Source organism: Eulemur rufifrons, chromosome 15, assembly GCF_041146395.1.
Source record: "Eulemur rufifrons isolate Redbay chromosome 15, OSU_ERuf_1, whole genome shotgun sequence".
NCBI lineage: Eukaryota > Metazoa > Chordata > Mammalia > Primates > Lemuridae > Eulemur > Eulemur rufifrons.
Window position 1 is genome coordinate 1,416,979 of NC_090997.1, and position 20,377 is coordinate 1,437,355.

General features: G+C 39.5%; 1 long non-coding RNA gene across 1 annotated transcript in view; it reads right to left on the bottom strand.

Annotated features, from left to right (window-relative positions):
* Nucleotides 1-20,279, bottom strand: part of LOC138395691 (uncharacterized) — a 44,896-nt gene extending 24,617 nt beyond the window's left edge. The window contains exon 1 of the long non-coding RNA XR_011235548.1: nt 20,221-20,279. This is a non-coding gene — a long non-coding RNA (uncharacterized lncRNA). The remainder of the gene's footprint in view (nt 1-20,220) is intronic.
* Between the last annotated feature and the right edge of the window lie 98 nt (nt 20,280-20,377).

A 20,377-nucleotide genomic window follows, 5' to 3' on the forward strand; every position in this document is an offset into this window, starting at 1 on the left:
ATCTCGAACCATACTTCCTCAAATGTATTCCAGGTGGGCCGTGAGATTTAAGTGTACAAACACACAACAATAAGCTTCTAGAAAATAACAACAAAATATCTTTATGACCTAAAGCTAGAGAAAAGACATCTTAAACAGGAAATAATAAGTATTAACTATACAAGAAATACTGATAAACTGGATTACACTAAATTTCAGAACTTCTGCTCATCAAAAGACATCAAGAATGCAAGCCATAGAGTGGGAGAGCTCATAACTAGACTGTATGAAGAAATCTTCCAGGTGTAGAGGATGCTGACATGGAGTCACGGGAGACTACTCTCCAGCTTTAAGATTTAATGTCTACCCTCTTGGCTTTTGGACTTGCTTGGGGCCTGTTAACCCTTTCTTTTGCCCTGTGGGAATGTCTACCCTATGCCTATCCTGCCACTGTATCTTAGAAGTAGATAACTTGTTTTGATTTCACATATGGGACTTCGGAGTTTTGAGTTGATGGTAAAACAAGTTAAGACCTTGGTACTATGGGAATGGAATAAATGTACTTGTACGTGAGAAAGACAATGAGTTTGGGGGCCAGGGATAGAATGCTATGGTTTGAATGTTTGTCCCCTCCAACATTCATGTTGAAACTTAATCCCCAATGTGGTGATACTAACCAGTAGGGCTTTTAAGAAATGTTCATGGGTTAATGGGTTATCATGGGAGTTGGACTGGTGGCTTTATAAGAAGAGGAAGACACCCCTGAGCTAGTATGCTCAGCCTCCTTACCATGTGATGCCCTGTGCTGCCTCAGGACTCTGTAGACTCCCCACCAACAAGAAGGCTCTTGCTAGATATATCCTCTTGACCTTGGACTTCCTAACCTCCAGAACTAAAAGAAATAAATTTTATTTCTTAATTTTAAAAAAAAAAAGAACTCCCCCATAAGAAAAAGGTTGACAACTCAACAGAAAAGATGGGCAAAAGAGACGTTTCAAAAAACAGAATACCAAATGGCCAATAGACTTAGGAAAAGGTATTCTATCTCATTTGTTTTTTTGTTTAATTTTTTATTATTTAGAGTCCATCTACACTGGGATCTATCTGATTTGTAATCATGGAAGATAGGAAAAATGGCTAAAATTATATTCATGTAAGATACATACATGAATATTCACAGCAGTCAAAAACCAGCAAAGAACCCCAGAGTTTATCAATAATGGCATGAATAAATTGTGGCACACTGATAACATACTACAAAGCAATGAAAACAAAGGAACTACAAGCTACAAGCAACAACAGGTGAATAAGAAATGTAATGTTAGCAAAAGAAACCAGACATACAAAGGCATTCAATACATGATTTTTTTTACATAAAAATAGAGAAACAGGCAGAACTAAAATATAGTGTTTAGGGATGCGTACAGAGGCAGTGAAGCTATAAAGAAAAGCATGGGCAGAACTACTGCAGAGGTCAGGGCAACTGCACAAGAGGGAGAGGATATAATCAAGAGGCGGAAAAGGGGGGAATTCTGAAAGGCTGGCAATGTTTTATTTCTTGAGCTGGATGCTGGTTAAACAGGTGATTTTCCTAGTGAAAAATCATTGTGCAATACTTCTTTAGTTTTATGAGTTTTATGACTTTGTTAATTTCACAATTTTAAAAAGTATATCTATATCTACCTATCTACCTGTGATACCGACTTTGTTAATATCTACCTATCTACCTGTGATACCTTTCCTCCCCATCATCAGGGTCACAGCTGACACTTCTACAGCAAAAGACAGACTAACAAGAAAAAAGCATAAGAAATTCATTTAATCAAAGTTTTACATGACACAGGCACTCTCAGAATGAAGACCCAAAGATCCAGGGGGAACTATTCACTATGTTTACGTCTGACAAAGCACGGACAGCCATGCAGAAATGTGCTTGGACAAGGGTACGATCTGATGCTGACAGACAGAGTGGGGAAACCCAGTAAAGCCTGTCTGTTCACATTCTTGTTAGACTCTCTGTATAGTATTCCTTCTTATGGGGTACGGGGCAGGATCCCTTCTTGAATGAGGGTCTTAGGACCTATCATCAAACAAGGTAGGTTAGAGAATTTCTTTATGGCCAGCTCTTACACAAAAAGGTGGAGGAGGGAGGGGAAATTAGAGTAGTATTTTAGGTTTTATGGCTGGCTTTGGGGAAGACAAGTTCTAGTTTCTATGAACCCCTCCTTAGGGAGAAGGAATTCTACTTTCTATGGCTTGCCTTGGGGGAGAAAAGGAATCAGGGGAAAGGAGGGCAGGTGAAAGTCATACAAGACTTTGCTTCTGAGGTCTACTTTCCTTAAGTTCAAAGTATTCAACATGCCAAAGCATCATAATTTGGGGTATTACTTTCTAAGCCCCAACATTATCTACCTGTCTAGTTTTAAAGTAATTAGGGAGAAACAATTATTCTTCATTCTCCTAGTTTTCTTGAGAAAGGTTATCCCCAAACTCCCTTCTCTCACGCTAGCATTCTGAGACTGACCTAACCAGCGAGTTTGGGAGCAGGAACTGAGCGTGCTTGGCGAGGCTCCTTGCCCTCCTCCTCTTCACATCTGCATGCAGAGGAGATGATTTTCATCTGCTCCCAGCCATACAGAAACTTAGCCGACAAGTTCGATGCGAGAGAGGGTAAGCAAATCAAATGGCTATTTGTAAGCTATTCTCTCCAATTACAATTTCATAAAATTAATAAAAGGGGTATCTTAGACTCTGCTTGACTCCTACATCTCTCCCTTATTTTGAAATTGGCAGGGAGAAAAGGGAATGTTATTTATTGTGCCCCTAAAATCTCAAAAAGCAAGAATAAATGATTTTTGCTTCTTAGCACCAAAAGAAAAGTTCACTATTTTCCTTTCCTTACTACTGACAACCAGGGAGTTACTATTACATACATTAGAATCCAACTCTTAATTATGAAGCAACAAAATCAGCAAGGAGGACCTATGCTATCTATATGTAGAATCATAAATGATACTATTATCTTTTAAAAATTTAGAAATTTGGGGGGGAGATGGGTAAATTCACACCTAACAGGTACAGTGCACACTATCTGGGTGAGGGACACACTTACAACTTTGACTCAAACTGTAGAAAAGCAATTCATGTCACCAAAACGTTTGTACCCCCGTAATGTTCTGGAAAAAAAATTAGTCATTTACAATCTTAATGAGTTAAAAATTTAAACATGTGGGAAGAGGTGAGGAAAGCAAGAGAACTCCTCAGAATACTACAAGGTGCTAAAATCTCATGCTCAAAGAGATGATATAATGACAGAGGTTCCAGAAAGAGAGAGGCCACAAAATCCACATGAAGAAGCAAAGCAGGCTGGGAAACCACAGGCCTTGCTAGCTGAGATCTGGTCTGCTTTCCCTAGTAAAGCTGTCACACCCACTGTATTCCTCGAAGTCTCCTAGACAAGAAACTGTGCAGTAGGATAAGAGAAAAAAACTCCTTCTTCAACTCCTTATTGCTTTTGAAAAAAGCACTATTCACCTTCTCACTTTGAACATTTTATTGATAATCACTATGAGTAAAGGGACAGGGATCATGAACTTGAGGAATTCATTCTATGCCTATTGTGCACGTATGTGCTATAAAATGTATTAAGTTGCTAGGGATGAAGATAAAAGACCATTTTTATTTTTTTTAAAGACCATTTTTATCCCTCAAATGCTCAGTACAGCTAGGGAGACACAAAAACAAAAACGAGGTGTGCAGGTGGGGGATGTGCATTCACGGGTGTTTGAGAACCAGAAAAGAGTTTGGATAACCAGCTAGATGTTTGAGAAATGACACCTGTATGAAGTTTTAAAAGATAATTAAGAACTAAAACAGCACTTACAGAAGTATGTAAAGCTCAGCATGGGAGGTGAATGTGGTACAATGAAGTGAGCTGGGCCCCGCACGGTGGCTCACACCTATAATCCCAGCATTTCGGGAGGCTGAAGTGGAAGGATTGCTTGAGGCTGGGGGTTCTAGAACAGCCTGGGCAACACAGCGAGATCCTATCTCTAATAAAAATAAAACAAAAAATAAAATGAGTGATTTGGAGGGGTCTAATCATGTCTATTGTGCTAAATCTGCTATGTTAAAAAGTTTAGACACAATCCTGAAGGCACTGGGCAGCCACTGAATGGTGGAGGAAGAAAATGAAATCTATACTTGAAATGGAAAGGGAAAAAATGGCCAGGGAGCCTACTGCAAACTCCAGGTAGAAGAGAACAGCAGCAGTGGATAATAAAGAATTCTTGAATCTAAGTAACAATTTAGTTGTAAGAGGTAAGAGGGAAAAATCCCAGGTCTTGTCCTGCGTAAGTGAATACACCAAAACTTAGCCACTATCCAGTTTGTGCAGAGACCTACTGGGAGACACGCACGTATCTGAGATGAGACAGGCTCTTCAGCTTCGGTCTCACAGCAGATCCTCACAGGGCCTAGTCTCAATCTCCAGCCAATAAGCCATTGGCTGTGCAGGAACCTGCTGGGAGGCACGCCAGTCTGAGTCACCGGGATAGTCTTCCAGGCTCAGGTTCCCAGCCGGCTTTCTCACACAGCCCAAGTGGCCTCCTTGGGTCTTCCCAGGTCCATTTGGGCTGAAGAGCTGTGCCAAATTCAGAGCCTTCACATGGCCAACCTGGGTTTAGAGCACCCTCCAGAGCTGAGACAACTGCGGTGGTCAGAAGCTCAAGGAACAGAACAAATTCTGCTTAGAATTTCTGGAAAGCCCTCTGGAGAAGGATGGTACAAACAAAGCCAAACTGCAAAGAATGTAGTATTATAAATACCTAATCCCTCTATGCACAAACACTTGCACAAGTCCACAAGCACCAAGAACATTCAAGGAAATATGACCTCACCAAACTGACAAAATAAGGCACCAGAGACTGACCCTAAAGTGATGGAGACGTGTGATCTCTCAAACACAGAATTCAAAATAGCTGTTTTAAGGAAGCCTCAACAAACTTCAAGAGAACAAAAAGAAACAATTCAGAAATTTAACAGAGAAACTAAAATAAAAAAAAAAAAATCAAACAAACTCTGGAGCTGAAAAATACCATGAAGTAACTGAAAAATGCAATAGAGCACATCAACAGCAGAACTGATCAAACACAAGAAAGAATCAGTGAGCTTGAAGATAGGCTGTTTGACAATACAGTCAGAGAAGAAAAAAGAGAAAGATATAGGCCGGGCGCGGTGGCTCACGCCTGTAATCCTAGCACTCTGGGAGGCCGAGGCGGGTGGATCGCTCGAGGTCAGGAGTTCGAGACCAGCCTGAGCAAGAGTGAGACCCCGTCTCTACTAAAATAGAAAGAAATTATATGGACAACTAAAAAATATATATACACAAAAAATTAGCCGGGCATGGTGGCGCATGCCTGTAGTCCCAGCTACTCGGGAGGCTGAGGCAGTAGGATCGCTTAAGCCCAGGAGTTTGAGGTTGCTGTGAGCTAGGTTGACGCCACGGCACTCACTCTAGCCCGGGCAACAGAGTGAGACTCTGTCTCAAAAAAAAAAAAAAAAAAAAGAAAGATATGGATATCCAGATATAGAAAGGTCAAAGGTCACCAACAGGATCAATCCAAATAAGAATACCCCATAATCAAACTCTCAAAGGTCAAACACAAAGAGAGGAATCTGAAAGCATCAAGAGAAAAGAAGAAATAGCATGTAAGAGACATGCAATATACCTGACAGCAGACTTCTCAGAGAAACCTTGCAGGCTAGAAGGGGATGATATATTCAGAATGCTGAAGGAAAAAAAAACAAAAAAACAAAAAACCAAACCCACAAAACAACAACAACAACAAAAAAAAAAAAAAAAAAAAAAAAAAAAACTGCCTACCAAGAATACTATAGCCAGCAACATTATCCTTAAAAAAATGAAGGAGAAATAAAGACTTTCCCAGACCAAAAAAAAAAAAAAAAAAAAGCCAAGGGAATTCATAGCTTCCAGACCTGTCCTACAAGAAATACTAAAAAGGAGTCCTTCAAATCAAAAGAAAGTGATAGAGTAACATGATTGTTATTGTAATACTGGAATTATGGTGTGGAAAGCACTTCTATCTTCAGCATGAAGACTAAAAGACAAAAAACTATTAAAAGTAAAATCTTCAACAATATCTTTACACCAGAAAAACAGATAAAAGTAAAACCTACAATAATTTGTTAAGAGATAGGAAATATTAAAAAAATGTAAATCGCAAACTGAAAATTCAAAATGTGGAAAGGAGAATGGAGTTAAAATGTACATTTTTTTTGTTTCATTTATTTTCTTTGTACTCAAGATTAAGTTGTTATCAGTTTAAAATGACTTGTAATAACTACAGTTGTCCCTTAGTATTACTATATGCAAGGGATTGGTTCCACGACCCCCACATGCACCAAAATCTATGCATAGTGAAGTACCATAGTCAGCCCTATAGAGCCTGCATATATAAAAAGTCAGCCCTCCATATATGCGACTTTTACATCTTGCAAATACTGTATTTTTGACCCACGTTTGGCTGAAAAAAACCTGTGTATAAGTGGACCCACAAAGTTCAAACCTATGTTGTTCAAGAGTCAGCTATATGGGATTCTTTCTGTAAACCTCATCTTACCACAAGGCAAAAACTTATTACAGACACACTAAAAATACAAAGCAAGGAATCAAACATACCACTAGAGAGAATCACTTAATCACAAGGAAGACTCTAAGAGAGGAAGGAAGAAAGGATACACAAAACTAGAAAACAAGTAACAAGATGGCAATTATAAGCCCTTACCTAGAAATAATTACCTTGAATGTAAATGGATTAAATTCTTCAATTAAAAGACGTAGAGTACCTGAATGGATTAAAAAACAAAAACAAGACCCAACTATATATTGTCTAAAAGAGACCCACTTTACCTGTAGGGGATAGAAAAAGATATGGCCTTGCAAATGGAAAGCAAAAAGAGTAGGAATAGCTATGCTTACATCAGATTAAACAGATGTTAGTCAAAAATTGGGGGGAAAAAAAGGCGGCAATTATATAATGATACAGAAGGAAGATATAACAATTATAATATATATGCACCCAATAGATAAAGTAAATATTAACAGACCTAAAGGGAGAGAAAGGCTGCAATACAATAATAATAGGGGATGTCAGCAACCCACTTTCAGCAATGGACTAATAGATCATCCAGACAGAAAATCAACAAAGAAAAATCAGAGTTAAACTGGCCTTTAGACCAAGTGGATTTAACACATTTGTAGAAGATTCCACCCAACAGCTGCAGAATACACATTCTTCTCAACAGCATATGGAACATTCTCCAGGACAGATCATATGTGAGGCCACAAAACAAGTCTTATCAAAGTTAAATCAAAATCATATCAAGTATCTTTTGACCACAGTGGAATGAAACTAGAAATCATTAACAGGAGGAATTTTGGACATTGTAAAAATATATAGAAATTGAACAACATGCTCCTGAACAACCAATGGGTCAATGAAGAAAGTAAAAAGGAAATTAAAAAATTTCTTAAGACAAATGAAAATGGAAACACAACATACCAAAACCTAAAGGATATAGCAAAAACAGTTTTAAGAAGAAAGTTTATAGCAATAAACATCTACATCAAAAAATAGAAAGATGTCAAACAATTTAATATTGAACCTCAAGGAACTAGAAAAACAATAACTAAATCCAAAATTAGTAGAACGAAAAAAATTAATAGAGATTAGAGTAGAAAGAAACAATAGCTGGGTATGGTGGCTCACGTCAGCAACTCAGGAGGCTGAGGTGGGAAGATGGCTTGAGGCCAGGAGTTCAAGACCAGCCTGGGCAATATAGCAAGACGTTGTCTTTTAAAATATTGAAAGAAAAATTAGCCAGGTATGGTGGCACACATCTGTAGTCCCAACTACTTGGGAAGCTTAGGCAGGAGGATCCCTTGAGCCCAGGATTTCCAGGCTGCAGTGACCTATGGTCATGCTACTGTACTCTAGCTTGGGTGACAGGGGGAAAAAAAAAAAAGAAAAAAGAAAAGTGACCATTAATAAAAAAAAAAAAAAATACAAAATATTAACAAAATGAAGAGTTGGTTTTTTAAAAAGATAAACAAAATTGACAAGCCTTTAGTTAGACTACCTAAGAAAAAAAAGAGGTGACTCAAATAAATAAAATCAGAGATGAAAAAGGAGACCTCAAAACTGATACCACAGCCTGCAGTCCCAGCTACTCCGGAGGCTGAGGCAGGAGGACAGCTTGAGCCCAGGAGTTTGAGCCTCGTTGTAATGGGGACTTCCCTGGAACCCCGAGACAGAGCCGTTTATTAAACAAACAAACAAACTTCTGATACTACAGAAATATAAAGAATTGTTAGAGATTATTGTGAACTGATACACCAACAGATTGAATAATTTAGAAGAAATGGTTAAATTTCTGAACACATACAACCTACCATGACTAAATCAAGAACTAGAAACCTGAACAGACCAACAACCAGTAGTAAGATTGAATCAGTAACAAAAGTATCTCATCCAAAAAAAAGCCCAGGACCTGATAAAATCTACCAGACATGTAAAGACTAACACCAATTCTTCTCCAACTATTCCAAAAAATTGAAGCAGGGAGAATTCTTCCCAATTCATTCTACAAGCTCAGCATTATCCTGTTACCAAAACAGAAAAGGATAGAATAAAAAAACAAAACTATAAGCCAATATCCCTGATGAACTTAGATGCAAAAAATTCAACAAAGTGTTACCAAACTGAATCCAATAGCACATCAAAAAGATCACTCACCATAATCATGTGGGATTCATCCCAATGATCCAAGGATGGTTCAAAATACACAAATCAATAAACATGATATCACCTCACATTAATAGAATGAAGGACAAAATCATAGACTCAATTCAAAAACCATTTGATAAAATTCAACATCCCCTCAAGAAAAAACCCTAAACAAATCAGGTGTAGAAGAAACAAACCTCAACACAATAAAGTCCATATATGAGACACCCACATCATACTCAATGGGAAAGACTGAAGGCTTTTCTTCTAAGATTGGGAACAAGACAAGGATGCTCACTCTCATCACTTCTATTTAACATATTACTGGAAGTCCTAGACAGAGCAATTAGGCAAGTAAAAAAAAAATAAAGGGCATCCAAATTGGAAAAGAGGAAGTCAAATTGTCCCTGTTTACAGACAACATGATATTTAAACCCTACAGCTCCACCAAAAACCTATTAGGACCAATAAATGAATGCCATAAGGTTTCAGGGTACAAAATCAATATACAAAAATCAGTAGTATTTCTGCATGCCAACACCAAACAATCTGAAAAATCAGGAAAGCAATTCCATTTATAGTAGCCACAGATACGTAGGAATAAATTAAACTAAAAAGGTAAAAGATCTCCACAATGACAACTACAAAACACTGATGAAAGAAATTTGGGAGAACATTAATGAATGGAAAGATAACCAGTGTTCAAGGATTGAAAGAATTAATATTGTTAAAATTTCCATAACACCTAAGGTGATCTACAGATTCAATGCAATCCCTATAAAAATATCAATCACATTTCTCAAAGAAATAAAAAAAAATCCTAAAATTCATATGGAACCAAAAAAGACCCCAAATAGCCAAAGCATCTTGAGTAAGAACAAAACTGGAAGCATCAGACTACCTGACTTCAAAAATAAACTACAAAGCAAAACAGCATGGTATTGGCATAAAAAAAGACACACAGACCAATGGAATAGAATCAAGAACTCAAAAATAATCCATATATTTATAGCCAACTGATTTTTTGACAAAGGTGTCAAAAACACACAGTGGAGAAAAGACATGTTCTCTTTAATAAATGGTGCTGCAAAAACTAGATATCTACCTGCAGAAGAAGGAAGCTAGATGCCTCTCGCTACCCATAAAAATCAACTCCAAATGGAATAAAGATTTAAATGTAAGACCCAAAACTATAAAAGTACCAGAAAAAAACAGGGGAAATGCTTCATGACATTGGTTTGGGCAAGGATTTTTTTTCGATAGAACCTCAAAAGCACAGGCAACAAAAGCAAAAATAGATGACTGTGATTATATTAAACTAAAAAGCTTCTGTACAGCAAAGGAAACAATCAACAAAGAGACAACTTATACAACAGGAAAAAATATTTACAAATTAAGCATCTGACAAGGGGTTAATATCCAGAATATATAAGAACATCAATTAAATAGCAAAAATAATACTAATAATTACAAAATAGACAAAAGATCTGAATAAACATTTCTCAAAAGAAGTACAAATGGCCAATAGGTATATGAAAAAATGCTCAACATCACTAATGCAAATCAAAACCACAATGAGGTAGGGCACAGTGGCTCACATCTATAATCCCAGCACTTTGGGAGGCCAAGGAAAGGTGGCAGGATTGCTTGAGACCAACCTGGGCAACAGTGAGATCCTGTCTCTACAAAAAATTAAAAAATGAATGAACCGGGCACAGTGGCATGCACCTGTAGTCCCAGCTACTCAGGAGGCTGAGGCAGGAGGATCATCTGAAGCCCAGCAGTTCAAGCAGTTCAGATCATAGTGAGCTATGAACACTGCACTCCAGCATGGGTGACAAAGCAAAATCTTTCTTTAAAAAAAAAGAAAAAAACACCACCACCACAATGACGTATTACCTCGCCCCAGTTAAAATGGCTATCATCAAAAAGACAAAAAATAACGCTGGTGAGGATGTTAAGAAAGGGGAACTCATAAACTGTTGGTGGGAATGTAAATTAGTATAGCCATTATGGAAAACAGTATGTAGGTTCCCCCCAAAATTAAAAATAGAACTACCAGGTGATCCAGCAATTCCTCTCCTGGGTACATATCCAGAGAAAAGGAAATCAGTGTGTCCAAGTGATATCTGCATCCCACGTTCACTGCAGCACTATTCACAGTAGCCAAGATATGACATCAACCTAAGTGTCTATCAGCAGATGAACAAAAGACACATAAATATGGTGTATATATACACAACAGAATACTATTCAGCCATAAAACAGAATGAAATCTTGTCGTTTGCGACAACATGGATGAACCTAGAGGACATTATGTTAAGTGACATAAGCCAAGCACAGAAGGACAAATACCGCATGATCTCACTCACATGTGGAAACTAAAAAAGTTTATCTTGGCCGGGCGCGGTGGCTCACGCCTGTAATCCTAGCACTCTGAGAGGCTGAGGCGGGTGGATCGCTCGAAGTCATGAGTTCGAGATCAGCCTGAGCAAGAGTGAGACCCCGTCGCTACTAAAAATAGAAAGAAATTATATGGACAACTAAAATATATATATACAAAAAAAAAAAATTAGCCAGGCATGGTGGCGCATGCCTGTAGTCCCAGCTACTCGGGAGGCTGAGGCAGTAGGATCGCTTAAGCCCAGGAGTTTGAGGTTGCTGTGAGCTAGACTGACGCCACGGCACTCACTCTAGCCCGGGCAACAGAGTGAGATTCTGTCTCAAAAAAAAAAAAAAAAAAAGTTTATCTTGTGTAAGTAGAGAGTAGAATAGTGGTTACCAGAGGTTGGGGAGAGTAGGAGAGAGGGGAAGATGGGGAAAGTCTGGTCAACTGGTACAAAGTTTCAGTTAGAGTAAGTTCTGGTGTTCTTTTGCATACCAGGGTGACTATAGTTAAAAACAATGTATTGGCCGGGCGTGGTGGCTCACGCCTGTAATCCTAGCTCTCTGGGAGGCCGAGGCGGGTGGATCGCTCAAGGTCAGGAGTTCAAGACCAGCCTGAGCAAGAGCGAGACCCCGTCTCTACTAAAAATAGAGAGAAATTATCTGGCCAACTAAAATATATATAGAAAAAATTAGCCAGGCATGGTGGCGCATGCCTGTAGTCCCAGCTACTCGGGAGGCTGAGGCAGGAGGATTGCTTGAGCCCAGGAGTTTGAGGTTGCTGTGAGCTAGGCTGACGCCACGGCACTCACTCTAGCCCGGGCAACAGAGTGAGACTCTGTCTCAAAAAAAAAAAAAAAAAAAAACAATGTATTGTATATTTCAAAATAGTTAGAAGAGATGATTTTGAATGATCTCACCATAAAGAGATTAACAAATGTTTGTTTGAGACAATAGATAATAATTACCCTGATTTTATCATTACACAATGTATATACATGTATCAAAAAATCACGCTATAGCCTATAAATATATACAATTATTATGTGTCAATTAAAAACATGCGCTTCAACTTAAGACTAAGTAAAAACAATAAAACTCTAAAGAATAAACAAATAAAAATTTTAGGGAAGGAAAAACAAAACCTCTTAGCCAGAATACGAAAAGAAAACTAATCTCTTTCTTTTGTTCCAATGAGAAGATAATATGTTCAGTTTTACACATGTTGAGCTTGAGGTATCTGGTTTCAGGAGAAAGATATAAGCTAGAAATAAAATTTGAGAATCTTCAGCATACACATTAACAGATCTCTAATGCGCGTCTCTGGCCAAATGCATAAGAATTATCGGGAGAAACCTGTTGAAATCATGGAGTGCCAGGCACACTTTAATAAACTCTATAGTTAAAAAAAATCTTTCTATAATTATTAAGAGATTTTGATAGGGAGACTATATATGATAAACAGTCAAATACCAATTATTTGTTCTTTATTCAAGTAATAAAGCATCTGGTTTGCTTACTGGAAACTGGGGGAAGGGGGAGGAAATTTCCATTCATAACAGTAACAAAAATGATAAAATCTGTATCTGCCTGGCATGGTGGCTCACGCCTATAATCCTAGCACCTTGGGAGGCCAAGGCAGGAGGATGGCTTGAGCTCAGGAGTTCAAGACCAGCATGACCAAGAGCAAGGTCTCTACTAAACACAGAAAAATTAGCTGGGCATCATGGCTCCCACCTATAGTCCCAGCTACTCCAGAGGCTGAGGCAGGAGGATCACTTGAGCCCAGGAGTTTGAGGTTGCTGTGAGCTATGATGATGCCATTGCACTCTACCCAGGGCGATGGAAAAAGATTCTGTCTCAATTAAAAAAAAAAGAAAGAAAGAAAGAAATAAGAAGAAGAAAATTACAAGATCTCATTGAATAAAACAAGACCCAGGCCGGGCGCGGTGGCTCACGCCTGTAATCCTAGCACTCTGGGAGGCCGAGGTGGGTGGATCGTTTGAGCTCAGGAGTTCGAGACCAGCCTGAGCAAGAGCGAGACCCCATCTCTACTAAAAATAGAAAGAAATTATATGGACAGCTAAAATTATATATAGAAAAAATTAGCCGGGCATGGTGGTGCATGCCTGTAGTCCCAGCTACTCGGGAGGCTGAGACAGGAGGATCCCTTGAGCTCAGGAGTTTGAGGTTGCTGTGAGCTAGGCTGACGCCACGGCACTCACTCTAGCCTGGGCAACAAAGCGAGACTCTGTCACAAAAAAAAAAAAAAAAGACCCAAACAAATGGAAAGGTATACCATTCTTGAACAGGAAAAATGCCAATTCTACCCAAATTAAGTTATACACTTAATACACTTCCACTCAGAATCACAATAGAGGCTTTTTTTCTTTGAGAGAAGAGGATGGAAAAAAATCATTACAGAGTTTATATGATGTTGGTATAAGAGAAAAATAGATGAAAGGATTAGAAGAATATAGAAATAAAAATCAGAAACAGATCTTCCAATGAAACAATTTAACATAAGACAAGTTTAAGTCAATTCAATGAGAGAAGGATAACTACTTAATAAATAGAGCTCACACAAGGGACCATCCTTCTAGGAGAGTGCTGTTCCTGAAGGCACACTGAAAAATCAACTCACAAAAGGCAGAGTGATGGGAGAAAAGGCATAGGAATTTTTTTTTTTTTAAGAAATAGTCACCCAGACTGGAGTACAGTGACGTGATCACAGTTTACTGCAACCTCCAACTCTGGAGCTCAAGTGATCCTCCCACCTCAGTCTCCTAAATAGCTAGGTAGGCCTACAGGGGCACGCTACCATGCCCAGATCATTAAAAAAAAAAAAAAAAAAAAATTTTAAGAGATAGGGTCTTGCTACGTTGATCAGGCTGGTCTCAAACTCTTGGCTTCAAACAATCCTCCTACCTCGGTCTCTCAAAGTGCTGGAATTATAGCTGTACACTACCCGACGCAGCCAGACATAGAAATTTATTTAATGTGCATACAGTGGGAGAATCATGGAGTGATTATGCACCTCCGAACAAGATTCAGAAGCCTATATATCATCCTGGCAAAACAGGTTATGTGGGGAGAGGAGAAAAGGATTCTGTTGAGGGGCAATAAAGGATTATTAGGGAGAATGAATGGATCTGGGAACAGAGATTAACTTGTAAATAGTTCCCTTTAATGAAAGGGTCTGTTCTGATGTGTTTTATGCTATTGGTCTAACAACAAGGGGAAGAAAAAACAATTTTTTTCCTTAGTGGGTTCTGGATCTTAGGCAGATAAAGGAACTTTAACTTCTTAGGGAGAAAAGGTAGGGCAGGGTGTAGGGGGAGGTCAGAGAGACTGTCAGGCTTCTTCAGTTCAGTTTATTAAACAGCCATATTTTGGGGTATTGGTTCTGAGCCTGAACTTGGCCATAAGCACTTAACATGGGCCTAGTCTGAACTGAGGTGCGATGTAAGTGTAAAATATATATGAGATTCCAAAGACTTGATATGAAAAAGAACATAAAATATCTAATTTATAATTTTTAAAAAATTGATTACATGTTAAAATAATTATCTTGAATATATTGGGTCAAGTTGCTGAAATAAAATATATTATAAAGGTTAATTTTACCTGTTTCTTTTTATTCTTTTCACATGGCTATGACTAGAAAACCTAAAATTATATAAGTTGCTTGCATTATATTTACATTGGACAACACTGCTGCTTTTTATATATTTTCAAAAATAAAAACTTAGATGTAAGACATAACAAATATAAGAAAAGCTAAGAAAGTCAATTGGAACCTGGGGGTCAGGAAGGATTTCTTAATAAGGACAGTATGTGTGCATGCAAATGTGTGAGCACACATGCATGTCTGCTTATGTACGTAGAATTGATAAGAAAAAGACAAACAACCCAACAGGAAAACTGGGCAAAGGACAGAATTGGAAATCCACAGATAAACAAATCTGAATGACAAGCAAACAATAACAAAAGGATAATCAAAATTACTAAAGAGAAAATGTAATTAAAAGTAACTAAGACTTCTCTTTACTGGCTGGAAAACAAATAAAAACATAGATAAGACCTGTCTCCGGTGGGCATGGGGAAAGGGGGCAAACTCATGCATTGCTGTAAGGAATGTGAAAGTTAAAGCTTTCTGAGGATGCAATAAGGCAACATCCATTAAATTAGAAATATGCAATATCCTTCAACCCAGAAACCTTTCTCAGAGAAATAAATCCACCAGCACATAAAGACCTATGTGCCGGGAGTCTTTACAGTAACACTGTGTACTAGCAAAAAAACAAAAACAACCAAACAAACAAACAAAAAAAAAACCTAAAGCAAAATGGAAACTAAGTAAGAATCCCCAGGAAACTAAGTAAATGCCTATCGACAAAAGTGTTTTAAGAAATTACCTGCAAAACAAGACCTACAATGCAATCATTAGAAATTATAAATAAAAAATATTAGCAATTCTTTTGAAATATGAATTGCCGGATGTATGAATGAAGGGCCGGACGCGGTGGCTCATGCCTGTAATCCTAGCACTCTGGGAGGCCAAGGTGGGAGGACTGCTTGATCTCAAGAGTTTGAGGCCCGGCGTGGTGGCTCACGCCTGTAATCCTAGGTCTCTGGGAGGCCAAGGCGGGAGGATCGTTTGAGCTCAGGAGTTCGAGACCAGCCTGAGCAAGAGTGAGACACCCCCCCCCCCCCGCCGTCTCTACTAAAAATAGAAACAAATTATCTGAACAACTAAAAATATATACAGAAAAAATTAGCCGGGCATGGTGGCGCATGCCCGTAGTCCCAGCTACTTGGGAGGCTGAGGCAGGAGGATTGCTTGAGCCCAGGAGTTTGAGGTTGCTGTGAGCGAGGCTGACGCCACGGCACCCTAGCCTGGGCAACAGAGTGAGACTCTGTCTCAAGAAAAATAATAAAATTATTAAAAAAAAAAAAATAAAGAAAAGAAAGAAAGGAAAGAAAGAAAATATCAGCATTGGCACCACTGAACGGAAACAGACTACAATAGTCTCCCCTTATCCAAAGGGGATATGTTCCAAAATCTCCAGTGAATATCTGAAACAAAGGGTAGTACAGAACCCAATTACTGTCACTTGGAACACATTTCTGGTCATGTTTTCCATCCACAATTTTAATGCTTTCTCTCTCTTAATGAAGGCACTGTGACCATAACTTTTGCAGTTTGAGGTGTAATGGCAAAACTAGCACAAATTTATTTTTTCTTCTTCATAATTTCACAGATAGAAGATTCATTCTTACCATAGATCTTAGCAACCTCAGCAAAGAATTTTCTTTCTTTCCTTTATTACGTCGAGAACTTTTACCTTTTCACTTAAAGGAAGAACTTTGTGGCCACTATCACTACTCTTGTACTTTGGGGCCATCATTATGTAAAATAAGGGTTACTTGAACATAAGCACTATGACAGAGTCGATCTGATAACCTGATAACCAAGAAGGCTATATTAAGTGACTGACAGGTAGCATACACAGTGTGGTACACCCTGGACAAAGGGATGATTCACATCCCACAGAGGATGAAGCAGGGTGAGAGATTTCATCATGGAACTCAGAACTGTGGGCACACAATTTAAAACTTAGGAATTGTTTGTTTCTGAAATTTTCCATTTAAAATTTTCACATCACAGTTGACCAGAGGTAACTGAACCCTCAGAAGGGAAAAAAAAAAAAAACAAGGATAAGGGGGGACTACTGTATTTCATGATATGCTGGGTGTGGATATAAATAAGTACAACCTTATGGGAAGGAAATTGGAAGAATCTACTAGAATTTTAAATCTCCATGTCTTCTGACCCAGCAGCCCAACTTCTAGAAATTTATGCTACTAATATAATGGCATGACAATCTAAAGATATATGTGCAAGGATGTTCACTACAGCCTTTATTTAATAAGAATTGGAAAGAACCTTAAACGTCTATTCAAAAGGGTGAATAAATTACATGTCTACACAATGACGTAATAACACAGACTTGAAAAAGAATGAGGTAGTTCTATGTCACTAAATTGGAAAGATAAAAGATATATAAAGTATAAAAAGCAAACTGAAAATGGTCTTTCTTTATATTAGAAATTTTTCATCATAAAAAAATGAGAAAAAAAATGGCAAGGGGATCAGGGGGTGGGGGGGGCATGGGCAATATACATAACCTAAACTTTTGAACCCCCATAATATGCTGAAATTAAAAAAAAAAAAAATGGTGGCCGGGCGCGGTGGCTCACGCCTGTAATCCTAGCACTCTGGGAGGCCGAGGTGGGCGGATCGTTTGAGCTCAGGAGTTCGAGACCAGCCTGAGCAAGAGCGAGACCCCATCTCTACTAAAAATAGAAAGAAATTATATGGACAGCTAAAAAATATATATAGAAAAAATTAGCCGGGCATGGTGGTGCATGCCTGTAGTCCCAGCTACTCGGGAGGCTGAGACAGGAGGATCGCCTGAGCTCAGGAGTTTGAGGTTGCTGTGAGCTAGGCTGACGCCACGGCACTCACTCTAGCCTGGGCAACAGAGTGAGACTCTGTCTCAAAAAAAAAAAAAAAAAAAAAATGGTAAGGGGAAATTAGATGCTTTGCCTTTTCCTGAGTAAAAATCCCAGAAGTCTGGACAGTAAAAAACTGCCCTACTGTTCCCCTCCCTCTGCACTCTCATCATACCTTATCTGATCACTTATGCACTCATTTACTGAAGTAAAAACAATATTAAAAATATGTATTTAAAAAATTTTATATTATACTTCACCCCATCATTATAATTTGTTTTTGTCCTTGGCATAAACAGCATTGAAACTCAGCATCATTTCATTTTTCCTGAACTATAATGCTTTTTAATTTTAAGTAAGGAATACCCTTCCTTTGTTTAAAGAATACACTTGTATTCTAGTACATTCATCTCAGCCAAGTTTCAAAGGTGATAATAAATTTGTGTTAAGATCTCAGACTCTCATTATTTTGTGTTATTAAATAGATGATCCCACTATGTTCACTCTCTTTCCCTATTATTCTCTTGTGAAAAATACTGGGTACTTCATTATTAATCTGTCAGAAGTCAAAAAACTATGGCCCGCTATCTATGTTGGTATGGGACAAAAACTAAGAATAGTTTTTACATTTTTTAATGACTGGGAGGTAAATCCAAAGGCAATATTTCATGACGTGAAAATTACACGAAATTCAAATTTCAGCATCCATAAGTAATTCTATTGGAACACAGCCATGCTCATTTAGTATTGTCTATTGTTGTTTTCACACTACAAGAACAAAATTGAGTATGAGCTGCAAAACCAAAAAGATGTCCTCTCTGGTTCTTTACAGGAAAGGTTTGCAACCCCTGTACTATGTCATACCACATGCCCTTCATAATTTTATAGTTTTACCTAAACATAACCCCCCCCTTCTTTCCATATTCAGCATTAAATTCCCTTAATATTAGTCTCTAGACAAGCACATTCTTCAGTCCTCAGAATTGGATTTCCTCCTGGTGATTTCCTTGGTCTAATCACATCCCTGGTCATCCACAAACAGAAAGCCAGAAAGGAGCTAGCAACATGCTAAATGCTACAAATTAACATATCAAAAGACAAACCAAATCTCACCACCATCACTCACTCTCCCTCCAAAGCCAAGGCTAAAGAGGCCGACCACCCAGTTAGTGGCTTTCAAATTACTTTACCTTAGAATTAAGGTGTCGGTGAACTAGAACAAGTGCTGCTGCTACTGCTAAAATCCTAATGGCCAAATAGCAATGACAAAAAAAAAGTTGACAAATGTAATTTTCTCAAATTTAATCTTCTTCAAATCGTTGGATACCAAAAAAGAAAAGTCAACAAAAACCAAAGGAACAGTAATGAAAAAGTAGACCAATTCCATTGTATCAATAACTAGCATGTAGGATCCTAAATTACACCTCAGACATTTGATCATATTTTTCTGCAAGAAAATAGTTTCTGGCTCCCAGAAAACGCATGGTGTCTGTAAACAGCAGCACAACTTACACAGGAACAAGTTAGACTATTTCCTCTCCAAGAAGAGTACATCAAAATTTGCTCATATCTTTCAATCAACACTCTGCCTGCCAAATGTTGGGGTCGGGGAGTGGGGGGAGGGGGGACAAGCTATCTTTTCCACCAGCAGTGTCACACCCTACCTAGGTCCTCCTCCCAGCCCCTTCACACCTGTGCCCAGCACTAACTCCTCCCCAGCTCCATCACCTCTACTCAGCCCCTTTTCCCTGCCCTAGCACACCTCCACCAGCTGACTCTTCCCCAGCCTTATCACCTCAGCCGCTTTCTCCAAAAATCACAGACCCGAGAAGCTTCCAGCAGCAGGAGAGCAAAGCTAGGAGACTATAATGCAAAAGTCTGGAGTTCCATCTGCCCTTGCGGAGAAAACTCAAGACACAGCTCCAAAAGCAGAAAGGGTGGGCCGTGGCTCTCACCCAGTTCACGAGTGTTTAGTGAGGAGCGTGGGATACAAAGGTGAGCAGCAGAGTCGCAGGCCCAACTCTCTCCCGGCTCCCACTCCAACGGGGAGATAGATAGTTTCGGTACAGTTCGCCGGGCAGGACAGGAAGCACCTGAAGCCCACCAAGAGGAGAACTTACCTGATCCCTGAATGTTAAAAGGCTAAAACTCAACTAGTCGGAAGTGACGTGCCAACTGAGACCCGCAGGTCCGCCACGTAATTGGCCGCCGCCTCAACTAGCCACCCTCTCCCCGGACTGGCCCGCAGAGGAAAAGTGTGACTGATAAGTCCAAAACCCGCCCTCGGCGACTCCCAGCCCCAGGGGATCGGCGGAGCCAGGCCGGAGCCGGGCCCGCAGCCTGGACAGCACCGCCTCACCGGCCTGGGCACTCGTCCGGCGCCCTGCGGGCAATGGGCTTCAGCGCCCCACCACGCGCATGCGCGGCCCTCTTTCTCCAGAGGATTCCTCGGGTCACCTGGACGCCGGCATCTCAGCCACCTGCCCCTCCGAGTCCCTTCTCGCCCTTGCCTCCGCGTTCTGGTTCTCACCTGCGGCCTCTTGCCTTCTCCTTCGTCCGCAGGCATCGCTAGACCCGGCCGCAGCCGCCCACCGACGCCTCAGCTTCCACTGACACAAGCCTCGGCGCGGCTTCCGCTTCCGGCGAGTATTGTGTGTCGCGCCGCGGGGCGGGGGCGAGGGGAGGAG